At 39.1% G+C, this 23,628-nt stretch overlaps 1 long non-coding RNA gene across 1 annotated transcript; it reads right to left on the bottom strand.

Annotated features, from left to right (window-relative positions):
* Positions 1–661: 661 nt before the first annotated feature.
* LOC112158284 lies at positions 662–23,478 on the bottom strand. The gene is made up of 4 exons (XR_002921285.1): positions 23,346–23,478; positions 20,065–20,253; positions 10,694–10,820; positions 662–2,453 (listed from the first exon to the last, which is right to left on the bottom strand). It is a non-coding gene; the product is annotated as an uncharacterized LOC112158284 (long non-coding RNA).
* Between the last annotated feature and the right edge of the window lie 150 nt (positions 23,479–23,628).

Raw genomic sequence — 23,628 nt, 5'->3', positions numbered from 1 at the left:
GATCAAATAGTTTTACCAACGAGTATAGGTTTCTCAGAGAGCATCTCTCCTGAGGTTACAGGTTCTCTCACCTTCAGATTGAGTCATTTTACCAAGAAGTTGCTGCAGATGAAACAAAGTTTCTGCAGCTAAACTTACACTCATGGGAAATTGGAGGACATCTTTTAAAGGCTACTGTCAATGCCAAAAATAGTTTTTTTTAAAGATCTGTGAAAAACTTAAAACTATTGACACAGAATACGCAGTTTTGAAGACTTTATGCAGTTTACCCTTTGACACCGGAGCTTTAGCTCTAGTGTTTACACTGTGGTGTGCATTGGCAAGTGTGTGGTGATACGATACGCACCTTGATACACATCTCACAATACGATGCATATTGTGTACTTTCCAAGACTGTACCAGAAACATTTTTCACATGAATATTTACACACGTTTCATTGTAATCAAATGGTTAAATTAATTATATTTGATGATCACAACATTAAACACTGTAACTGTATTGTGATACTGGCAGCAGCGTGGCACAGAGTTTTGGTTAGTTAATCATAATTAAAAACTAAGTAGTACATGTCTGATAACAACAACAAACACTGAAGCTAACTGAACATTTAACGCAAGCTGGTTCTCATGAGATTTTGTTGTTTTGGTGTAGAACTGCTCAAAGAGGCTTAGTATGCTGCCAACTAGTGGTCGGAGGTTTAGATGGAAAATAAAGTGAGACGCTGAAAGATGCTCATAAATAATGAATTAAATAGCATTATGTCTACAGTTTAATTGGATACTAGTATGAAATATCACAATATATTGCCAATTGATTTTCCCTACACCACTAGTTTACACTCTTTCAAATATTGTAACACTTTATGCAATAAACTCGTTTCCAATCGGTTCTGCTGTGGAGAAAAGCAGCTTTCCTTTAATCAATCAATCTTTATATATAGCACTTCTCATACAGTGCTGTAAACCATAAATAAATAACAAAAGAATTAAAAAATATGTAATATATAATTTCTCCCTACATACACACCTGTACACAAACTTCAACCCCCTCTCACACCTCCCATCCCTTTAGCATAAAACACCACCGTTCTACAGCATTTATACAAGCAACTTATTCTGTTGTGGAAAGCTGATCTTAAAACCAGCTTTTCTGCAAGTCAGAATCAGCTGATTGAGGAAATGGTCTAAAGCTACATTCACATCGGATACATGACGAATATTCCAAAATATTAATTCATAATAATGGGGATTCTTGACAATGCCTTTTTTCAACTGTTTACTAACACATGTTTGCCATCTACAGTTGAAAGAGGTTGAAGAAAATGTTGAAGTGGTGCAAATCTTGCTCCAGGCTTTTCATTTCACAACTCTATTCCAATATATAAAGACTTGGTGTCATTTAATTTTGACACAAACTAATTACGAATTTCTCCTCCACATTTGGCACCTCTGTGACCTAAAAGTGATGTTATCCATACATCTCTACCAAATCCAAGTCTCTGGTCAAAGTTTGACCTGATTTAACTTGCAACGTTTGTTCAATTCATAGAACCTGAAATAAAAGGAAGCCCAAAACGCGCATTTACACGTCTTTACATAGACTTTTCATTACAAATGATCGGTTGAACGTGCGTTGCTAAATCTGGTGTGAACGTAGTTCCCTTTAGTTGTACTTCTACAACCATGCTCCACATAACACAAAATTGTTTTTGCTAGTGTGTGGCAAGTAAATCTACTTAATAACTTTTGTATGTTTTTTGTTAAGCAAAAAATATTATTTATTAGAACCTATGCTACTGGATTTATTTACTCTGAAAGTTAAGTTACATTCTGAGAAACAACATATGTCAAAATAAATTAATAAGCCCAATACTATGAAACCTCAACTTTCTGCTTTCGCAAATGACAGGACTTGAGCAGCTTCTGCTTCCGCTCAAAAACATAGAATTATGATAGGTCGCCTTTAAACAAAAATCCCTTTCTTTTGATTATGTTCAAACAAACACAATCCTATGTGTGAATGTCTTAAATTTTGTTGTTCATAGATCACACATAGTGGACGATATTGTCCTCCACCTCATCGACTGACGGCTCTGGAGGGTGGAGCAGCGTGGAGTCGGAGCAGAGAGGACACCGTAGAAACTGAAGGCCCCACCACCAGCTGGTGGAGGCAGTGCAGAGTCAACAAACCGTCTCTGATCCGGGTTGTCGGTTGTTTAAGCAGATGTCCCAGGTCAAACAAACACAAGGGAGAGTCCATTAAATCCAGACGTTCCCAGTCAGCGAGACTCAGAAACATGTTTTTTTCCTGTCGGAATGTTCTGAGGTCCTGTAGAGATCGGTGCAGGAACTGGAGCTGCTCTCGGTCAAACAAGGGATCGGTCTTCGTCAAGTGGTTCCCGAGACTTCCTGCTGCTTCTTCAGGTTTCAGTGCGGAAAATGAGGGAGCAGATCTGCAGGTCAAACGGAGCAGATAACTTGAATGAACGCACACAAAGTGAAATGTGTGTTCCACTAATTCAGTAACCTCTTAGAAGCTTAGTCAAGTTGCATGTGACCCGTACCGTCAATTACAATTACAGAGGCAATCTGCATAAAACAGTATGCATCTAACCTGTGTTTAACGCAATTAATTAAAACCATTTCACATATTTAATTATACACACATTTGATGTGTTTTCTAAATTCATTCAATAGTACATATTTGTCTGTGCCGTCACTGTACAAGCTCTGGAGAGCAGGGTTTCCCTATCCTGGGCTTCAGCACACGGTCCACCAACTTTTCTAGTTGACTCTGCCTGCACCTGGGTTTAATGACAGTCATTAAAAGTTCTGCAAAGCTAAATGAGGTGAATTTGAGCATAGCAGAGTGGTGGTCCCCTTCACCAAACCTGTGGGACGGTTGGTAACAGCCTGCAGAGGAAAAAAAGAAAAAACAAAACCTATAGTTTTTTCTGTTTTATTTCAAAAATTCAGATTTTAAAGGAAGATTTAATCGAACAGTCAAAATAAATGTCATTTTCCGACCTCTCTAATTTTATCTTTTGACATCTTTAACATTTTGGTTTCTGAGTTTATTGCCAAAAGTCACAATGCTAGTATACTATTTGTAGAAGATGAAGCCTTGTTAGAAAGAGCAGCTCTTTAAGGAAGATTTGATTAATTTTCAATTCAATTTTATTTATATAGCCCAATATCATACAAAAAATGCTGGTAATTTTACAGAACCAGAAAGCTAATTGCTAAACTAACAGACTAAATAAAGCTGGTTATCCCCTAAGGCCCTCCTTCCCGGTAAGGAAAAGCTTTCTAAGAAAAAACCTGATTCAGGAAAAAAAGACGAAACCTTAGGGATATCCACTTGAAGGAGAGAGTCTCTCCCAGGACAGACAGGAGATTTACCAGGACTGTTAGAGAAGAATTAGTTTATCCAACTCTGCAACAGTTCAGCCAGATAGGACTGGGGGACAGGTGGGGTTGAGGTCCACAGCCAAGATGAGCCAGAGGCGTGGTCCACGGCCAAGAACAGGATCACGGGTGATCCATCCGTGAACAATAAATTAAATATTCTGACTACTAGCTAGTCTGGCAATAGGACGGTCCAAAGAAGATTACATTTCTTATGGAAGAAGACATACAGATCAGATATCGGGGAACAATTACAAACCAGTCTTTTCAGTCATGGTCAGTGCTTGTTTTGGGATATTCCATTATCAAATGAACAGGTGTTTAAACTGTAAATTGTTTCCCTTTAAAGAAGCAGTGAGTCAACAACTTGATTTGATTAACAGTTATAGTAAATAACAGAATAAAGATGATAAAACGAGAGTGATCAAATGCTCACAAAAAATCATTGGGTAAAAGAAAAATCGTATTAAAACCCACCCTCAATCTCATCTTTTTTTTTTTAATACATACTTTTCTACATGGTGAACATATAAGTATTCACATAAACCCAACAAAATTTAAGAAAAAGAGGAAAAAATTATCATGATGTACATTGTTCCTCTAGGCTTATTTTCTGGTTGATCCGTTCACAAATTTTTCAGGTTCTATTTATTTACGTTACATTTTTAATAATTTTAATACTGTCTGGAACTGGTGTTGAACCCACACATAGGAGACCAGACGAGGTGGCAGAAAAGTAAAACATTTGATAAATTAACCACAACATGACAAAGACAAAAAAACATGGAGAGATTAAATTATATTAAAAAAAAAAGTGGTGCCTGAACAGAAAAGAGCAGATGACCCGACAAGGAAGAAGTGAAAACCAGACACTTAAATAGACTGAGGGTAATTAACTAAATGAAGACATCTGTGAATCTTGACAAGCCTGAAACTGCTGTGACTGAAGGACAATTCAAAACAAAACATGACCAAAGCCCAGAACATAACCAACAAAAACCAAACCAAAGTCCACAATCCTCACAAATACATGTTTCACAACCTCACCCCACAGACAGATCTTGATTTATTGTTCCCTCTCAGTAAATATTCTTCTGTTCCCTGAAGCAGTTTTAGTCTGGTCTGTGGAAATACATTTTTTAAACTTTATAAATTATTTGCATTGTATTATTTTTTATTATTTTTGTAACCTTTAATTTTTTTTTTTATAGAATAAAATGCTGGTGTGTAATGTGAATTACCAAGGACCGGCTAATGGAGCTTTATCTTAATGATGTTAGAAAAAAAACACAGTTCCAGCTCAGATTGTTCATTACAGATGTTTGCTAGTAAGAGGGAAGTCTGCTGACGTCAGAATTTCAGGATATTCAGGACTCTCTGTGGAGGTGATAGATGTGATTGAAGCAGGACCTTCAAACAAAGCCGTGTTAGTCCAGTGCCCGGTCCGTCCTGGTGTTGTTGCAGGGGGAGGGTGTGGAGGGCAGCTTGGGAACGTCTGCATGTCTTTGTTCTCTGCCATTGTTTGTCCTCAGGATGTCCTTCAGGAATGTTTCACAGGAGGTCAGAGGAGCAGTTGTGTGGAAGGAAGCCAGCGGAGCAGCAGGCGCTCACGTCCCAGCACAGATAACACTAGAACGAGCTGTGAATTCTCTTCCAAGGAAACCTGGAAATGTTTAATTAATGTCAACTATCCCACCTTTAACACCTGTACTGTGGTTTCATTAAGTCCTTCGAGCTCTAGTTGTTTCATTGATGCTACTTAGAGGCCACAAAGTGAGTGTATGATGGAAAAAAACCAATCCTCATGGAGTTCAAACATCACAAAACTCCATTATACCATCATAGTCACTAGTCATGAAACATCTCTGTGATTCCTTTCAGGGTGACAGAAGAAAATCCAGCTTCTGTTGAGCAAAGACAGGTCCACCCTGATCCAGTTGTTTGTCCATTACTGGTCCAAAGAAATATGGTGAAACATATTTTGCAAACATCCCAGTTTATTTAAAGTTGTGATTCATCTTCCTTTAATCTGCCTTCAAACCACTGGCCATATATATTGGCATCATCCATTAGGTTAAACCATACATATATATATATATATATATATATATATATATATATATATATATATATATATATATAAAATGCAGTGTGATGGACTTCAACAAAAGTTTACTCTGCCAATCATAACGTTTGAAAAGTGGGCGCTTGTGCGTGACAGTCAATTAAGAGTTTTGATGAGTTGACCCATTGTCCACCTGCCAATTGTCAACAATTGCCGAAAATGTATTGTATAAAACTATAATCAATCAATCAATCAACAGAAATGCCGACCGACCGACCAAGCAACCAGCAACCAACCAAATAACAAACCAACAAACCAACCAAGCAACCAAATAACAAACCAAGTAACCGACCAACCAACCAACCAAACAAGCAACCAAATGACGAGCCAAGTAACCGACCAAGCAAGCAACCAACTAAGCAACCGACTAACCGACCAACCATAAAAAACCAACTAACCAACTAAGTAACCAACCAACTAACCGACCAACCAATCAAGCAACCAACCAAGAAACCAAGCATCTAACCAACCAAGAAATCAACCAACCAACTAACCAAAAAAACAAAAAATTGATCAATCATAAACCAATCAAACACCCAATAAAGAGGTCAATAAAGACCCCAAGGTGCATGATATGACAGATAGTGTAGACACCATCACTGAACAGGTGAGTTTGAGACAAACTGACTTCCTTAAGAAAAAAAGTGTAATTGTAGCAACTTTTTACTTGTTATTTGTATTTAACGTTTTCCAAAAGAGCAAAATTAAAAAAAATGCAACACCTATGTAAATCAGCTGACAAGAAAATTCCTAAAAAAAAAAAAAGAAAAACATCTGTAAAGATTTAAGGTTTTACACACAGTTAGTTTCAAGTCAGAAAGTCTTTTTGTTCTTTCTTGTTCTTGTGCTAAAAGTTAATGAACTATAACCCTTTTATAATAACTCTGTGCTTTCAGGGTTAAAAAAAGTTTCTGCTGATCAAAAAGTTTGCGTTTGATACCTAATCTCGACAGCCAGACTATAGTTTATAGTTTAAAAAACCAACTAAGAGTGCAGCATAGATGAGGGTTAGCATTTGAATGTAGCTTATAAAGCACTTTAAGTGTCTAATCAGAGCAGAAAAGGGCTGTTTCAGTAAAATTTAGTGAGCATATAACTTAGTGGGAGCAGACATGACACACAAACCCGCCTTCACAAACCCTGGCATCACTTTTGCGGAGCTGTGTGGCAGCTCTCACAGCGTGTGGAGGTTGGCTCAGCAGACAGATGGATCATCAGCTCAGCTGCGGATCATTTTGCAGCATCAGAGCGTTCATTTTCTCTAAGTCCCAAACACAAAACCCTCTGTTTGCCGTCTGGGTGCCTGCTCTGGACTCGCTAAATAAAGGCTCCGTCTCTGTATGTTTCGTCTGTCAGGCTGAGGCTGAAGCTGACGTCTGCCAGTCTCAGGTGGAGCTTACATCTCTGGCATAATAACTATAATCATCTGCAGTATTGCAGTTGTGTTTAAATCTCATATCAAGAAGGGTCTGATTTTCTCATCAGACCTGAAGCTGAGACATCACATAACTCTGAGTCACCTCTTTGAATGATGATATTTACAGCAGTGCGGTCGAACGCTGGAAGACTTTAAGGAGAAAGACTTGGTTATCTCGTTACCTTCTAACAATCTTTGAAAAGCTTTTTGCAAAAACTGAGACATTTGACACAAAACAGAAAGTTATCTAAATTTATCTAAGGTTGTATTGGCAGAATCCAAACTTATTCAAATATTTCAAAACTGGTTATTAATTCACAGAGTTGCAGCTAAAACTAGAAGTTAGGATTAAAAATGTAATTTTGACCTTTTACAAATATTTCCATCAATTTATTGAACTGATTCCCTTTTGTGGTCTCAGGGATGCCAGAACCAACCCAACATCTGTTGAGCGAAGGCAGGTCGCCAGTCTGTTGCAAGGTCACCCTAACACTCCTTCATACCTAGGGTCTATTTAGAATCACCAATTAACCTACCGGGCATGTTTTTCTACTATGGGAGGTAACTGGGAAGCCCGGAGAAAAGCCACACATGCGCTAGGAAAACGTGGAGCACGCGATAAGGTCCCAGGATCTGAATCAGGGTTTTACTCACCGGTAGGTGAGAGTGCCAACCACTACTCTTATTGACTCCCATTTCACAAATAAATGTAGAAACATGATTGAGACCTGTATACTAAGCCTCCGATCCTGAGGTGGTCGCAGCATGCTGTGTGGTTATGAAACAAGTAAATGGTGCTGTTCTTATAACTTGTGTTCTCTAAAAGGTTATAACATAAAGCATCCTCAGGATAACAGAACTTGGAGTGATCATAACAAATACAAAATATCTGTCTTGGTGAGATCCTGGCATTTCCAACTCTACCAAATCCTGCACACTGCCCAACCACCCCATTATCCAAAGAGTACTTACGTCTCACATACACACCTGGTGTGTGCAGCATTTACACACAATCAGTAAGGGGCTAGTACTTGCACATCACTAACGACTAGAACTTAGCTTTTTTCCATTTCAGGAACTTCTATTTTCCTGACGTCCCTTGAGGTGGCCATATGAATGGTAAGACACACCAGCGCTCTCTTGTAGATGTCTACGACCCTCCACTGGCCCAGACAACCACAGGACCCATAGAGGTCAACGGCCCATTTCAGCTGTAAAAGGGTTAGACAATATTTAGGTACTACAGACCATTCTGTTTCAGCAAAACTACATCTATTGTACTTTTTCTCTACTCTCCATTACATTGATTAAATGTGCACAATCCAAAGGAAATGCTAAATCTTCAGTTAAATACGGATGTTGGTGCCTGTTATCCCTTCCACAGTCACTCCCATTAAATATTTCAAATCCTATTTAAACAACAATCAGCATGGGCGTCCAAATTAACAGTCTTAATCTTGGATCTAAGGCAATCGAGCACATTGTCTATTAGTTTCTTTGTACTTCTCTGTAATTTCTCAAAAAGGCACAAAGCAACATTTCAGTTTTCTACAGAGTTCCAAAGCAAACAGATGAGAGAAGGCTGTTTGTTCAGAGTCTGAAGATATTGTTGGCAGGCTAACAGAATCTAACGAAATAATGTGATAATAGATTTTTAGAAAACACGTGTCGTATGTTCTATTAGCCCTGTGGCAAAAGATGATATCTTGTACTTTCTGACAAAACTGTTTTTGTGTGACAAAGATTGGTGTTCAGTCCAAACTAAAATGACGTGAGGGTTGTCTGAGTCCTCAAACTGTAGGACTTTGGATCATGCTGGTGTTTCGACAGCACAAGTCAATCTAAAGGTCCTGGAGTTAAAAGGACAAAAGGTTAAACTCAAAAGGTGATGCAGCTGGAACTTTGATGAACACGAAGAATAAACCTTCTCCAATCAGACAAACTGAAATAAAGTAGAACAAATTCTGGACTGATCCTTGAGATTTAACAAGAGTGAACTGGAACAAAGAAGTTTACTTGATTTGACTGGACAGAAATGCAATACATTGGATTTAAGGTATCAAAAACTGACGAAATAAGAATGGTGTCCCTTTTAATTCAAGGAACTGTTTGAAAATTGGTCGTGTAGGAAAAGTTAATAATTGTGGTTTGTGTTTGGCTGGATCTATATAACACCAAGTCTGTCACACATCTGTGAAAGAAAAAGCCAGATTGACGAGATTTGCAGCACTTGGACATTTGGCACCAAGCCTCCTCCAACTGTAGGTGGTGTACATGTGCTAGTATTGGGTAGCAACAGTCCAATATACGATCAAGAATACGTGTTTAGCATATTGAATAACATGTGTCCCTGATGTAAACGCAGCATCAAACAGCTTTTCTATTTAAATTTACTGCTCTAGGATTTCATTTTTTTAATATGTTTTTTAAAATTTAATGGCGTAATGGTGGGAAAAGGTTGCAGGTAAATGTTGGAGGTAAATGCCAAAATGTATAATGTTCTTGTATAAACATGAGCTCCCCTTTCGTGATTTATTGCATTTTAAATTTGATTGAGAAACAGTAAAGAATCACGTTTTTCAAAAATACCCCTTTAAAACGGATGCTCTTCAAAGCAGACCTGGACTTAGCCTGAGTCTAAACTCGGATTTTGTTTATGTTTAGTGCAGACACTCCTGTTTCACTCACTCTAGAACTAATGGCACAAAAAAGGGGGGCTGCTTAGATAGCTCTAGACATCAACCAGAACTGAGAATGAAGGCCTGAACACTTTCTGGTTTTTAACCAGTGTAGACCCACCTGACTCCACCCAACTGTGTGGGCTCTACAGTGACGGGATCCCTTGTGTCTTCATGTCAGTGTCACATGGCCTTATTATCGTCTCACACTCTGTTGACAGTATTTGTTGAAATGCTTGCGCTGATTACATCCTTCTGTTGCTCTCACCTCTGCAGATCCATACACCAGTGGTTCTGCTCGAACAGAATCATTTCATTCTTCTCAAGAGGGAGGAGTTTGGCATATCAGGATCCAGGATTTTTAGAAGGGCCCTTCCTGTCATTGGAAGATAACTTGTGATTACAGCTCTTAAGGGATCTTCTGGTTTGTGATGCTGCCTGACTGTAAGACGTCAGTCAGGATCATAAAAATGCTGTAAATTGTTTCTTAAACACCTTTGACACCATGGATGCAAGAAAACACCCATAAAGCCAAATTAAATTACAGTTAATCAGATTGTGGAAATGAGCTGGGCTTGGATAATATCCCACGACGATGAGATGTGAATCAGGAACAGATCACTACCTCTCCCTCCCCTGTAGTCTACTTAGTTTATAATAAGATAAATTGGTGACGTGTGAGCTCTGTTTGGTTGTTGGTTTGGACTCTGACTGCAGCATGCTAGCTTAATTGACTATCTACCTGAACATCTTTTTCCTATACTATCTCCACACCTGGAGATTCACTGAAATTGTTATTGGAGATTAACCATCTCATTGACCAAGGCGGAAGTGTCAAACACAGGGAGACTGTTGCTTTGATTTAATTGTCAGGTGGTACCAAGAGGCTTTTTCACACATTGACAGAATCCCTGGAAATGGTCAGAGAATGTATTCGTCATGGTGCATACTTCAGAGCAGACCAATGTCATGCATCTACACCAGCTGCTCATTAGAAGACAGTATGGCCTCAAACAATCACTTACCGAAAACAAAACAGACATGAATATAATAATTGGCTCGTACCATGTTATTGGTCTGAACTTTCCATCCATATTTCAAACCTGTTGAATCCCTTTTAGGGTGATGGGGTTTCTGGAGCATAACCCAGTGGGTAAAGGCAGGACACACCCTGGATAGGTTGGCAAAAAGACTAGAGGAAGAGGAAGCAAATGTTAGTACAGACCAATATCCCAATGTGAAAGCTCTAAAAGACAAGAAATTGGACTTATTCTGCCCAGCACTCAAGGAATGGGGACTTTGTGACCTCATAATTCCTGCATGAACCTGTTCACCTTTCCCTCAACTACAAGTTAACCTTCAGTCTATAAGTCAAGTGACTCTAAAGTAATGAAAATTCATTATTTATTCTTTCTTGTCATTCATTTCTTAATTTATTCCAAATCATTAAAGACCAATAAATGACTTAAATCACAAACAATTACATTTAAAAGGAAAAAATGATCAGAAAAAAACAGGAATGGAGTAAAAATGTGAAAAAGAAGACTGTTCGTGTCTTTTGTGAGGCAACCAAACCCTAGTCTTAGAGATTTAAAGATTTTTTCAAGCTTTTCCTGTGCAGATTGCTGATTTTTACCGGGTATACTCAGTCTATCAGAACTGGCAGCTTAGTCAACTGATAGTACAGTGGCGCGGTTTAATTTTACTCTTTTTCCCCAAACCTTTACACCAATCCTGAACACTGAGGACATTTGGAGCTGGGAAGTTTTGAATATCTTATCATGTGATCGGTAAAACCAGCAGATGGGAGCTTAGAGATCAGACGAGAGCTTAGGCTTCATACAAAGCAGAAAAAACTCAATTGTTCAAGGAAAAACCAGCACAAACGACAGCGTCTGTGCAATTTCAAAGACTGTTTGAGGAGGACGAGGCTCCTCCTTTAAAGCCTACGCTCCTCTGAAGAGAAATCAAAGTGGCTTCAAATCAAAGGTGAGAACATTTCTGAGGACAGAACCTCTGGCTTTCGCCGACTGCTTTGTGTTTACGCAAACAGATCCACCAAGAGTTTTGACTCCGTCAGCCTGGAAGTGGTGCGTTCTCCTGCAGGAGCAGCACCCACTCCGCCTGTCTACTGTGTGGAGAGTCAAGTGAGGCCACAGCTTCAGCTTTCTCCCCCGAAACTACTGGATGTGTGCGTGAAAGTCAGTCGGTCTGTGAGCAGAGTCAGGCGAGGCCACGTGCACGCCGAGACTCAGCTTTCTGCTGTGTGTGTGTGTTGCACAGAGTGTGTGTGTGGCGCACACATGGCGTTTTCTGCAGAGTCAGTGCTGTTCTCGAACATGCCATTGATTGAGCTGCGGCTTTTCCAGCCAAAAGCAGTTAAAAATACTCAAGCCGACCAAATGAGGTGCAATTTGTTTGTTTCTCTTTGAGCCTGTAAAGTGGAACCATGTGAGGCAAAGACTTATATTTCCTCAAGGCCTTTCTTTCTTGTCCTCTTTGAAAATAATTGGAAATCTCGATATTTCTGTTACCACATTTCAAACTTAATTACAAGCTGTGGGCATTGTTCTCTTGTCTTATGTGGTATGATGGCTTTTTTCTTTGGTATAAAAAAGCAAAAGAGGCATTAAGTCTCTTTTTTTCCCTGCCTCTGTTCTAATTTGTTTCAAAACCACCTTTTTAATGAAGTTCTAAAACGCCGAAACATCTCACTTTCAGCCAGCTTTTGGAGGCAGAAAAGGAGCATCTTATTGTGGGGAGAAATAAAAAAAAGAAGAGAAGAAAAGTTTCCACACCAAATTCCGACTTCATCTGCGCGTCAAAAACAGAAGTGACGACAAAGTCTGAGGACAGTTCGTGACTTACAGCAGCCTCAGCAAGCTGGAGGAGCTGAGAGCCAGCTGCTGAAAACTATAATCATCAAAGCTGTAATCCAGAGCTGAGGTTTGGAGCCGGCTTCCCCCCTCAGTCAGCCTCAGCTACACCATGAAGGGGCTAACAGAAGAGGTGGAGGGGGGAGCTGTTCATCTGCAGCATCAGCTCTGACATTCACAGCTATGTTCACTGGTGGATTTGGAGAATGGAATGGGGACTGTAAGGGTAGAGAAGGAGGTGTGAAGTTGTGGTAGAGAGCCAGCTGGTGGAGCTCTAAAGAGAACATAATGCCCTGAGAAATAGTCCCAGGTCATCAGTTTAGAAGCTTTCCAGGTCTTTGTATCCTTAAAGGGGTTGTGGTCTAGCTAAATGCTGGATTTAATGAGCTTTAACATATTAGTGAAGCAAAGTGTCATCTGCATAGCAACAGAAATTTAATTTAACTCAATGAAACTAAACAAAAACAAGGGACCCAACACAGTTCCTTGAGCTCTAATTGGTATTTTCCGCAAGCACGTAGAGGTATATGTGTCTAAAATCACATAGCAGAGAGATTTGGCATTTTCTGCTTGGGGGGTTGGGAGATGGAGGCAACGCTGAGTGCAGTCTGGGAGCTGCTCCTTCTATAACCTCCTCTCCTGCAGCACTACTTTCCTACACCGGTCTGTCTGCGGTGCGACTCCATTGCATTGGATGGGGAGTCTGTCTCACAACCATCAGCTTACACTGTTTCCATTGCGTCTATGGTCTGTCCACGCCCCCCCCTGGTTCCCGGAGGAGTGGTTTGTCCCGCCACCCCAGTGTCATCAACATCCAAAACTTTAGCAGTCAGGCCCCATTCCCTCTCCTTCCTATTTGAGTCCTTGTAAAATGGATGTTTTGTCTTATAAATTATGTTACGTTTTTGTACTTTCAAATTAAACTGTTGTAGGCCATGGCAAAAATGGGCGCCAGTGTTAACATAAATAATAGGGCATGTTACCTTAGTAATACGATTTCTTTTAAAGTTTCATTTTGAAAGTACAATGGAAGTTTTTATTTTTAAATCCACTGTTTTGCAGTGAATTGACAACGGACTGAAGTAGAACTTGTGTTGCAGAGGGACGGACTTGAGACTCAGACATGGTGAAGGTGATGAACACATTCTGACTGATGAAAGTTCTATTTCTTTGAGTCAACACAAAAGAGACACACCGCAGACAAACCAGCAAAAACCAGCCTTGAGACAATTCATCAGGCAGTTGGGGGCCAGGATCAGCCCGAGTTGGACTTTTTGGTAGTGGTAGCTCAGATGTGACATTTGGGATCGAGTCACATCTGGGGCTGGTCTGAGGATAGATTTGGCCTTGAACTGGACTCTGGTCATCTGGGGGTCTCATCTCTACCTGGGCTGGGGTGTTCTATACTTACGTGTCTTCTTGCTCTTTAAGGGCAGAGATACAGATTGAGTGTGCTTCATAATCAAACAATATTACCTGTTCGACTGTGTCTGAAGTCATTCCCTGATCAGATGGATTTCTTGGGTTAGCAAATTTACCTGGAATGATTCTGTCAGGAACAGGTGGAAAAGAACCCAACATGCAGAAGACCAGAACTTTTGTCAGAAATTTAAACATTTCATTAATAAACTTTACTGGGACAAACTTCATGACACAGCAAAAGAGTGACAAGCCAGATGAAAACCACTGAGAGTCATTAACATAAATCAAGACAGCTGTAGATAATGGGCAATCTAAACCTGGTGTGACTGACAGATGGAAAACAGCAAACGGAACATGAATTAAACCAAGAACACAACTGGAAAACCAAACCATAGAGCTCAATCCTCACAGATGATCTTTTTTCCACCATTGTTCCAGTTCGTTCTGCTGGATCCCATCTTTCACTGGATTTGATGCGGGTTCACCTGCACAGGTGTCTATAAAGGGAACTGAACCACTAACCAAACTTAGAGAAGAAGCTGGAAGTCCTGAGAAGATTCTCGGATAAAGACCTAAAGAAAAACACCAACTGTAAAGCCATATAAAAACCAAGCTGGGAAATAAATATGAGGGAAAAACGCATCTATTCTATCTGCTGTATCTCCGTATTTTTTAAGTTATTTTTAATAGCTTTAAAAGTGTTAAAGAACTTACTTTAAAACAAACTTAGAAGATGGAGGAAGTAACAAAAAAAAAAACGTAAAGACTTTTTATGAAAAAAATAAAATAAACATTTTTGGTAAATTAAAAAAAACATTTATTTTGTTACACATTAGCAGAAGTTGCTAAAACACATAAAAATACATATCTAATACTTTTTTCTTTGTAATATTGCTTAAATTATAAAAAAAACAATAACAATTCTCTGTTATTGTTAAGGTTTTTGTTTTATTAATCGTTCATTTTAACATTCTAAACCTCTTTTGATAGTAATTTTTCACTTTCAAAGTCTCACTTTTAAATTAATAAAAAATAACTTGATTAGAAAAAAATTAAATGGTAATAATGCATAAAACCATAAAAATATTTTCAAAAAAGCAATTTTCCTTAAGTTTCCAGTGATTATGAATTCACAAAATCTGACAAAGAAATTCCAGATTTTATACTACTGCTATTATAGATTTCTACAAAATAAAAAGCCACATTTTCAACCCTTTTTGGAGTTTCTGTAAAAAAAAGCCACATGATCACGTGTTTTATCGCTTTGATCTGCTTGTAAATTCCACATAAATGTTTGTTGTTTTCAAATTCTGTCAGAAAATGAAAGAAGAACGAGAACAGTGGTCGCCTCTGGAGCAGTTTTAATGACAAGTTGTGTGAGGTGACAGTACTTTTATACGTTTTGTCCCATGTTTGTGTCTGTGAATCTATATTTTAGCCCTGAACGGGAGGTTTTCTGTGTGAAAATGGTCATCACAGGGGACACTTTTACATGGACATGTACGGATGAAGGTGGCTGAACCCCCTTTTTGCTGGATCTGCAGCTCAAGGTAAACTGAGTGTGGACTGGGTGGGGGTTGTCGTGGCGGGGGAAGTGGTCGACAGCCAAAAACACTTAGCTATAAAAGGGATAATTTCTTTGTTTCTGCTTCATGCTGACTGCACTGCCTGGAAACCCCGGAGAATGTCAGCAGGCCTTTGAGACGCGGGAACACGATAAGTGCAAACCAAATAAATAACCTCAGCCTCTTTTCAGTGACCTCACCTCTCAACCTTTTTCACTCTTTCCTCAGTGAATGTCAGCGCAGCTCTCCTTCGTAACCATTTTTAAAACCATTACGACCTTACCGCTGGTATCTGCGGCACAGAAATAACTCCCAACATGGAAAAAGCGGCAGCTCCAAACATCTCCATCCAGAAGCCACCACTGCCATGACTAACATCCTGCCTGTTTATGTGGAAACAAATCACACATTGTTTGGGGTTACAGCTAAATACTCCTTCAAAATAAAAAGAAATGTGTCTCTTGTAGGGGTGTAACAAGTAATCGATTAATAGAATAAAATTCTACGATCTAAGCCAATTGAGCTGATTGAGTCAAGTTGTTAATCAGATCGACCTACACCATTATAAAATCGTAATATTTGGATTGACACATGGTCAGTTTATTTTACTATAACGTAAAATCGGCCAAGGTCCATCCATAATTGACGTCCAATGTGTGGAAACACTGAATTTTACAAAGACGTGACCATACATTGCCGTATAATGTTCTATTTGTATTATTGTTTTTTGTAAGCATATTTAATTTACACTTGATTATCTTGCAAGAAATACAAGGAATCTGGACAACTTCTCCTGCATCTTGCCAGGTATTTATCTCTGAGTCACACTGGCTGAATTTATGGCTTAAGAGGTCAATTTTGGGTCAGCAAATCATTTGAAATCATATTGTTCCAAATGAACCAGTATCAATTAGGAATCACACTGTCAAACACATGTTTTGATATCAATCGAACCATAGTTAAAATGAATTGTTACGGCTCTTGTCTCTGAGAGACAAAAACTACACTTCACAGTACAAAGTCTGATATTTCCAAATATTGATTTTTTTTTTCTTAAGGAACAAATCCTACCTAGTAACAGTCTTTTTTGGTATCTACAAGATTTTCACTAATGTATAAAAAAAAATTAAGATCCACAATAATGATGTTTCCAACATTTTCAAACATGTGTTGCCAAATATCAATGTCTAATATTTAAATCGTACTTTTTCTTTATTGCTGTTTTTGTGTTAATAATAAATCTTTTGCAATAGATTTGCTTGTTTACTACAAACCATTGGCAATATATATTGGTGAAAACATGTATACTAATAGATGCTTTGAATTACCTTTTCTTTTGCAATTATTATTATTAGGGACCAGAGGAATCCGCAGATAAGAATGTCTGTTACTGGTCCATCCATACTCAGCAAAAACACTCTGATCATGTTTTGTAAAACATTTATTAAAGAAAATTGGATTATTGCTCAACATAAAGAGTTTCATTATTATTATTCAGAACAAAAGACCATACAGTAGCGACAGCGTACCATACTTTTTGATGAAGATGAAGAGTATTACTCTGTTCCTTAAATCAAAAAATAAACACTTGCTGAAGACTTGACTTGTTTATTTATTTTGTAGGAAGAAAGAGTGATAATCCATTGAGTTTGGACTTTATTCCTTCAATTTTCAACTATCTTCCATCTCCAAGGAAGAGAAAAATAAAAATGGCAACCAGACGCGTTAGCAAAGCTACTGTCAACAAACACTCCAACTGCTAGCCCTGAGAATCCCCTGCCCAATACCTTTAAAAAGCACATTAAATTAAACGGGTTGGTAAAATTTAATCTTTTTAATTTTTTTTAAATAAAGTTCAATGTCATGTGAATTAAACTGAGATGAATGCTCCGATGGCATGAAAGTTTCAGTAGTGGCGCTCACGGTGGCGCTGTTCATATTCCTGCCAAAATGGTTGACTGACTGCAGGGAGTCTTGATTGGTCCGGAGGTCTATAAGGTTAAGACAAATTCAGATTTTAAGTTGGTTTTGTTTGTTTTCACTCAACATTTTCCTCTCATCCTCAAATGTAATTATGCTTCTCTGGATTAACTCTATGGTCTATTTTTATTAATACTTTTCTAATAGAACTTGACCTTTCATGTCATTTGCTCACTTAGATTTTCTTTCCTTTTTGGTCTCTTGAGAAGTCTGTCTGGATCTAAGCTGTGGAGTGGAACCAGAGTTCACAAGCCATTGACGTGTTCGGTTCATACCAGAGCTCAGTTTGCTAAACAAAGGCGGAAAACTAGCCAAACAAACTGGTTTGGACCAAACAGACCAATGTGAAAGTGCCATCACAATGTGACAGCCCATTTCCAGTGAACATAGAGTTCTCCACAGGCTTTGGCGCTGAGAGCTCAGAGGCTATCGGTCCACCATCAATGTGGAGAGTGTTTACATATGTGATCTCCAGAGACCTTTGTTCAGATCTGAATGGTTTTGCGTGGTATGTACTGGAACTGAACACAAACGTCGAGCACAGTGACGGCAGAACGGCGTCTTGAAGGCCTTTCAAGTTAAATTGTTCGGGAACTAATGAATCTACGCGGTCACTGAGAAGAAACAGAGTCAGCTGATGGTCAACAAGCTGAGAAACAAAAGAAAAAATCTAGAGCTGCATTAGAAACATAAAGCTATGAGATTCACAAATCGTTCTTTGTCTTCGTGATGACAGGAAAAGAGGTAGAACTGGATCTGGGTCCATCCACACTGAAGCTGACACTCGACTGGCAAAGCAAAGAGTCAAGAAACTGGATGGAGCATGGAGACTAAGAAAAGAGACACCTCTGAATTCTTCAGGATGTCTCTGGGGAAACAGCACGCAGCAGAACTTCAGACTTCCTGCTGCTCCTGCTGAACCCCCAACAAATCCTTCAGGCTCCCGCTGTGTAAACTCATACAAAACTGTAAAGCTGCTTCATTCAAACCTCACTATTTATCTGGAGAAAGTCTAATAAAAAGCTGAATGTAAAGCATTTAACTGTTTGGAGATCTCCTTGATGCCTAAATCTTTCTGTTGACTCCTGTAAATGACAGGGCTGCTGCTCTAGCTTCAGTCTAGATTTTTATTGGGGTGGAAACCTCCAGGAGGCAGAAAAGTGTTTGGGCGAAACAGACACCGGGAGATGGATTGGATTAGAAATTGCAGAGGAGGAGCATTTTTACGCTGACCCTCATTAAAATGGGGGCTTCTTCTCACATTTATCTGAACTCAGGTTTGGTCAGAACAAGAGACCAACTTTTCATGACAAAGATAATCTGCATTTCAAAGCAACCGGTCATAGAACTGTACTGGGAAAACCTGTGCAGACAACTGGAAACCTTATGAAATTAATATATAATTTGATTGTTTGTACACACATTTAATCAACCTCTACGGCTCCTGACAAGAACTGGATGAGTAAGTAATTATTTATTAACAAGTGATTCACTCACCTTTGTTAACATCATTGAATTTATGGAGTCATGATTTCATTACCTGTCATCCATGACCTGTCTTTGGAGGTTGCAGGATTTTTCATGTTGTTCTTCACCTTTCAACACATCCCGCCAAAGATTGACACAGCAAATCAGAGTTTTATGCCATACGTTCTTCCTGACAAAACCTTATATTTTATCTGGGCTGGGGACCGGCACAGGGAGAACCAGACGAAGATCCCTTTGTGGCTACATAATTAGGCATAAGCGTAAAGGGTTTCGCCTACGGACCTACTCTGGATGAAGCTCATTTGGGAGGCGAACACAGGTTTCCTGCACACCAGTCCTGCACCTATTATTTTTCCTGTGAAGTATACTACATATATTTGATTTTAAAAAGTGGATTAATTGACACTTCTGTGCAGCGGGGCTCAACATACAGAGAAGCACAACACTGATGGTGAGATTAGCAGCACAAACTTGTTCCTGAATTGTTCCTAATGTTGGTCTCTTTTAACTTCTACAACAGTTGTTTAACAGCTTTTGATGGTAAAATAAGTTTTTTGAAGTTCCATTTGTAATTTGAGGACATAAATATTAAACACATACAAAAATGAACCGTTCTTAGTGGAGGTAAACTCATACAGCATAGTTTTACTGAGGAGCAAATGTTTTTTAATGCTTAGAAACTCTAAAACACAGTGTCACTTAACTGTGAATAAAGATTCAGAGAAACGGCCCTGAAGCTTGTAGCCATCACATTCGCTGGATTCCACCAAAACAGGCAGTGGTCCATTTCCATTCACCAAACTGCGCCCGAGCACAGATTGGTGTCGTTACTCTAACCTAACTCAGCCTTACTATGGACCGACCTTCTGTGTGAGAACTACATTTCCTTTTACACACAAAAAAAATAGGAAATAAGTCATAAAAAGTAATGGCAACTGTGTGTAATAAAAGAGAAACATGACTTTTAAGGAGGTTGCTCAAAAAGACTTACATGAAACTTATCAGTTTACAGAAGAAGAACAATAATGGGAAACCAGAAACCAAAAACACAAGAACTGAACTGCAGAATCTAGATGAAAATGTTCTCCTAAAATCAGGTTCTCACCTTCCTCTGGCTGCTTTAGTGCTTGACCTCTCCAGTAGTATGGCCAGTGCAGAGCTGTGCTGATATGTTCTTTGTTGCAGCTGCAGACAAGCTGGACCAGACCTGCTGGGCTCCAGAATGGTATCTTCTGGAGGCGTTGAGGCTCAGTGTTTGCAGACATGTTCAGATGAATCGTCTCAGTGGGCAAACCTGATAAGACGTAGAGCAGGTTAAACAGCCTCAGTCTTTCTTTGAACAGGTACCCACTGATATCCAGCTCCTGTTGAAGTCTTATGCAACATCAGCACTTTTGCTGAAGGTCTCAAAGTCTCCTGCTGGACTTGCAGGACTTAACCCTCTGTAGTGTCTGAACTCACCAGCGAGTTTTCCACTCGCACCAGTTGTTTACAATGATAAGGGAATGATACATGCTAGTTGTTTTGGCATTCATCTAATATTTTAGCTAGCTATCAGCTTCAGCGTTTTCCATTACTACCTTCAATTATTACAGCTGTCAGCTTCAGCGTTTTTAGCTATCAACTTGAGCGTTTTCAACTCAAAATTGGCATTTTGCTAGATTTTTTGACTATTTTGCATTTATTAGGATTTTTATGCTATGCTTCAACTACATGCTAGCTGTTTTGGCTAATTTATGCTTTTTTGTTTGTTTGTTTTTTGGCTAGAAGTTTAGGTATTTGTTCAGCTACATTTTTTACAGCTACATGTTAGCTGTTTTGGTATTCAGCAAATATTTTAGCTAGCAATCATTTAGACTTTTTTTAGTGTTTTGAAATTTAGCTATTTTTTAGCAACATGCTAGCTGTTTTTGCTAACCTACGTCGTTTTTTTCTAGCTTTTTTGACTAATTTGGCATTTAGATAATAATTTAGCTTGCTATCAGCTTCAGTGTTTTTAGCATTTTCAGCTTCAGCATTTTTAACTATCAATTCAAGCATCTTCAGCTCTCAGCACCAGCATCTTCAGCTGCCAAATTCAGCTTACAGCGTTCACACTAGCATTAGCGTAGGTAAGGCTATATATCTAGTTCTTAATTATGTTAAAAAGTTACAGTTTTGAAGTAAAAAACATTTAGCTTTACAGTGTCCAAATGTTTACCCTGTTCTGCCCGTGACCTAAGGTGTGTTTTGGATTTTGGCCCCCTGTGCAATTGAGTTTGACACTCTTGCCCTAGTGGAATGGTGATGAACTGCAGAGCAGAAAACACAGACCAAGTTATATCCGACGTCTTTTTAAGGAAAGTTTAGATCAGGCTAATAAGATAGGAGTCTCAAAATGTGCTCACCAAATGTGATTTAAACAGTTATAGAGTTAAGGAGTGACAATGATGTCAGGTAACACCAGCTCTCTGTTTGTAAATATGTTTTTGTGAAACATGGATGTGGCTGGGTTAAATCCTGGTTCTGCTTTCCTGCATCTGACACAAAAAGCCTTGAAGCTCTACAAGTTTAATGACATCTCAATATGATCAAAGAAATCTGAAGACAAATGTGCTGTAAATGTGTTCTGTCATAATTTCTGGATCTTCCAACAGGAAAATGACCTAATACTCAAAAAACTAAAAGAGTGTTAGAAGAGTTGGAAGCTAAACCTTGGACCGTTCTGAAGTGGTCTCTGTCAGCCCTGATCCAACACCTGTTTAACATCTGTGGAAGGAGCAGAAACACGTCAACTGTAGAAGAAACCACTCAAAGTGGAGACAAATGGATCAGCTTGCTCTGGAGCGGAGAACTAAAGCACCTGCTGACAGGTGTAGCGGTCTAAGTCACAGTTATGTCCATTTGGTTGCAGTGATTTTCTTAAATATAAAGTCAAGGGAACCATCACTTTTGTACAACCTGCTAGTTTTAATTAAATAATTCTACTAAAAGCCAGTTCTAATGTAGTTTGGTTGGAAGCAAAAGTTTCATTTGCTTTTATTTACTCAGTTTCTAGTTATTTTAGTGACCTGTGTGTGGTTTTCTTTCATTACTAGAGCTACCAACATGTCGTGATCCAGTTCCAGCTACATTTTCAGATGATTGACCTCTTTATAAGTAGACTTCATGCAGCAGATTTCTCCCAGAGAATCTTCTTCACTACTAGAGCTCTTTTTTTTTTGTTGTTTTGGTTTCTGTATTGCGACCATGCTGCCTTTTCAACCACGAATTTACACCTGGCCCATAATTGTTCTGGTTTTAATATCTTGGTGTGATGGATTTAAAATGAGCCTTCCAAAAACACTGCATTCATTTTTGTTTGGAACATCTATTCATGCAATTTAATTAACTAATTTAAACCCTTTCAGGGTCACATGGTTGCTGGAGCCTATCCTAGCCACTAGTCCACTGCTTGTTTGGACTAAAACTGTCTTTTATACTTATGGATTTTTTTTCACTTGAAGTACTTTGAGGGAGACTCCTGGTAAAGGTTCAAAGCTGAAAAGCTTGAGTATATTGAACATATTCCCTCAGAACAACAGTTCCTGCGGGGATTTCACCTTTTTGGGTACTTTTCACACCCGGAGACAACATGTGTGACTACCACCTTCTAACTTATCACATTTTTTAAACCTATTAGAACACAACGCACTGCAGCTGAAACGTTCTCATGTCCAGATACTCTGGTGACCAGATGTTTCACTGGTCTGGTGTCCGCTCTGCAGATGGTGAAAATGAACTCATCTAACCTACTGACGCCCGCCTTCCTCCCACTTAAAAACTTTATTGGTGTAAGCCAGCAGCTGGGTGTGCGGGGGGGGGGGGTTAAACGTGTTGGACTAACAGGAACCACAGAAAAAGAAACGACATTTCAATACCTGCTGCAATGAAAATTGTGTTTTTAATATGTTTTTTGTTGTATTTTTCTTAATGTGGAGGACATATAAAGACAATTATGTGTAAAATTTCATTTCTGAGTATTTCTTTGTGCAAATTGTTATGAATAAGAAACAGACTCATAAAAAGGCATTTGAAAAAAAAATATCCTGGGCTCCCTGCTCCACCCCATTCTGATGCATCCACTTGTAGACGACTAGATCCATCATTTTCCTCATCTGAGTTGACATCTTGATCAAGTCTGCACGACTGGATAGCTCTATTGTTGCTTACCATTTTGTTGCACCAGTAATGTTAGCTTGGGGGTTTGAGGGGCTAGTGTAAACAGAGAGCTCTCAGCAACAGCAACAACTCAGAGGTGAATTTCTAAGGAACTACTGTAGAAATGATGTCCTAGAAAACAACACGTTTCAGATTTGGGCTAAAAGTAGCATAATTAAAAGACCAATGGCAACACTTTTACAATACCTCAAAAGATGATCAGAGTGGGTCTAAAGAAACTGCCTGAAAGCAGGACTGAAGATGTGCCTGTGTGTGTCCAATCAGGCCTGCTGGATGCTGATGCGATGAGAGGGCCAGCTCTGTAGTTGCTCAGTCTGCTGGAAGCTCACAATAAAACTCTCATTAATGAGGTTGAACCCCTCCAACCCCCACCCCAGCACCGTGGCTCCGCCCCCTCACTGTAAGCCACATGTGGTCTTCAGGCCTCAGCTCTGCACATGTGCTTCAATTAAGAGCTCTTAAACAGTAA

This window comes from Oryzias melastigma, linkage group LG24 (genome assembly GCF_002922805.2).
Source record: "Oryzias melastigma strain HK-1 linkage group LG24, ASM292280v2, whole genome shotgun sequence".
NCBI lineage: Eukaryota > Metazoa > Chordata > Actinopteri > Beloniformes > Adrianichthyidae > Oryzias > Oryzias melastigma.
The sequence above is the reverse complement of the archived record's forward strand: the minus strand, read 5'-3'. Positions and strand labels throughout refer to the sequence as shown.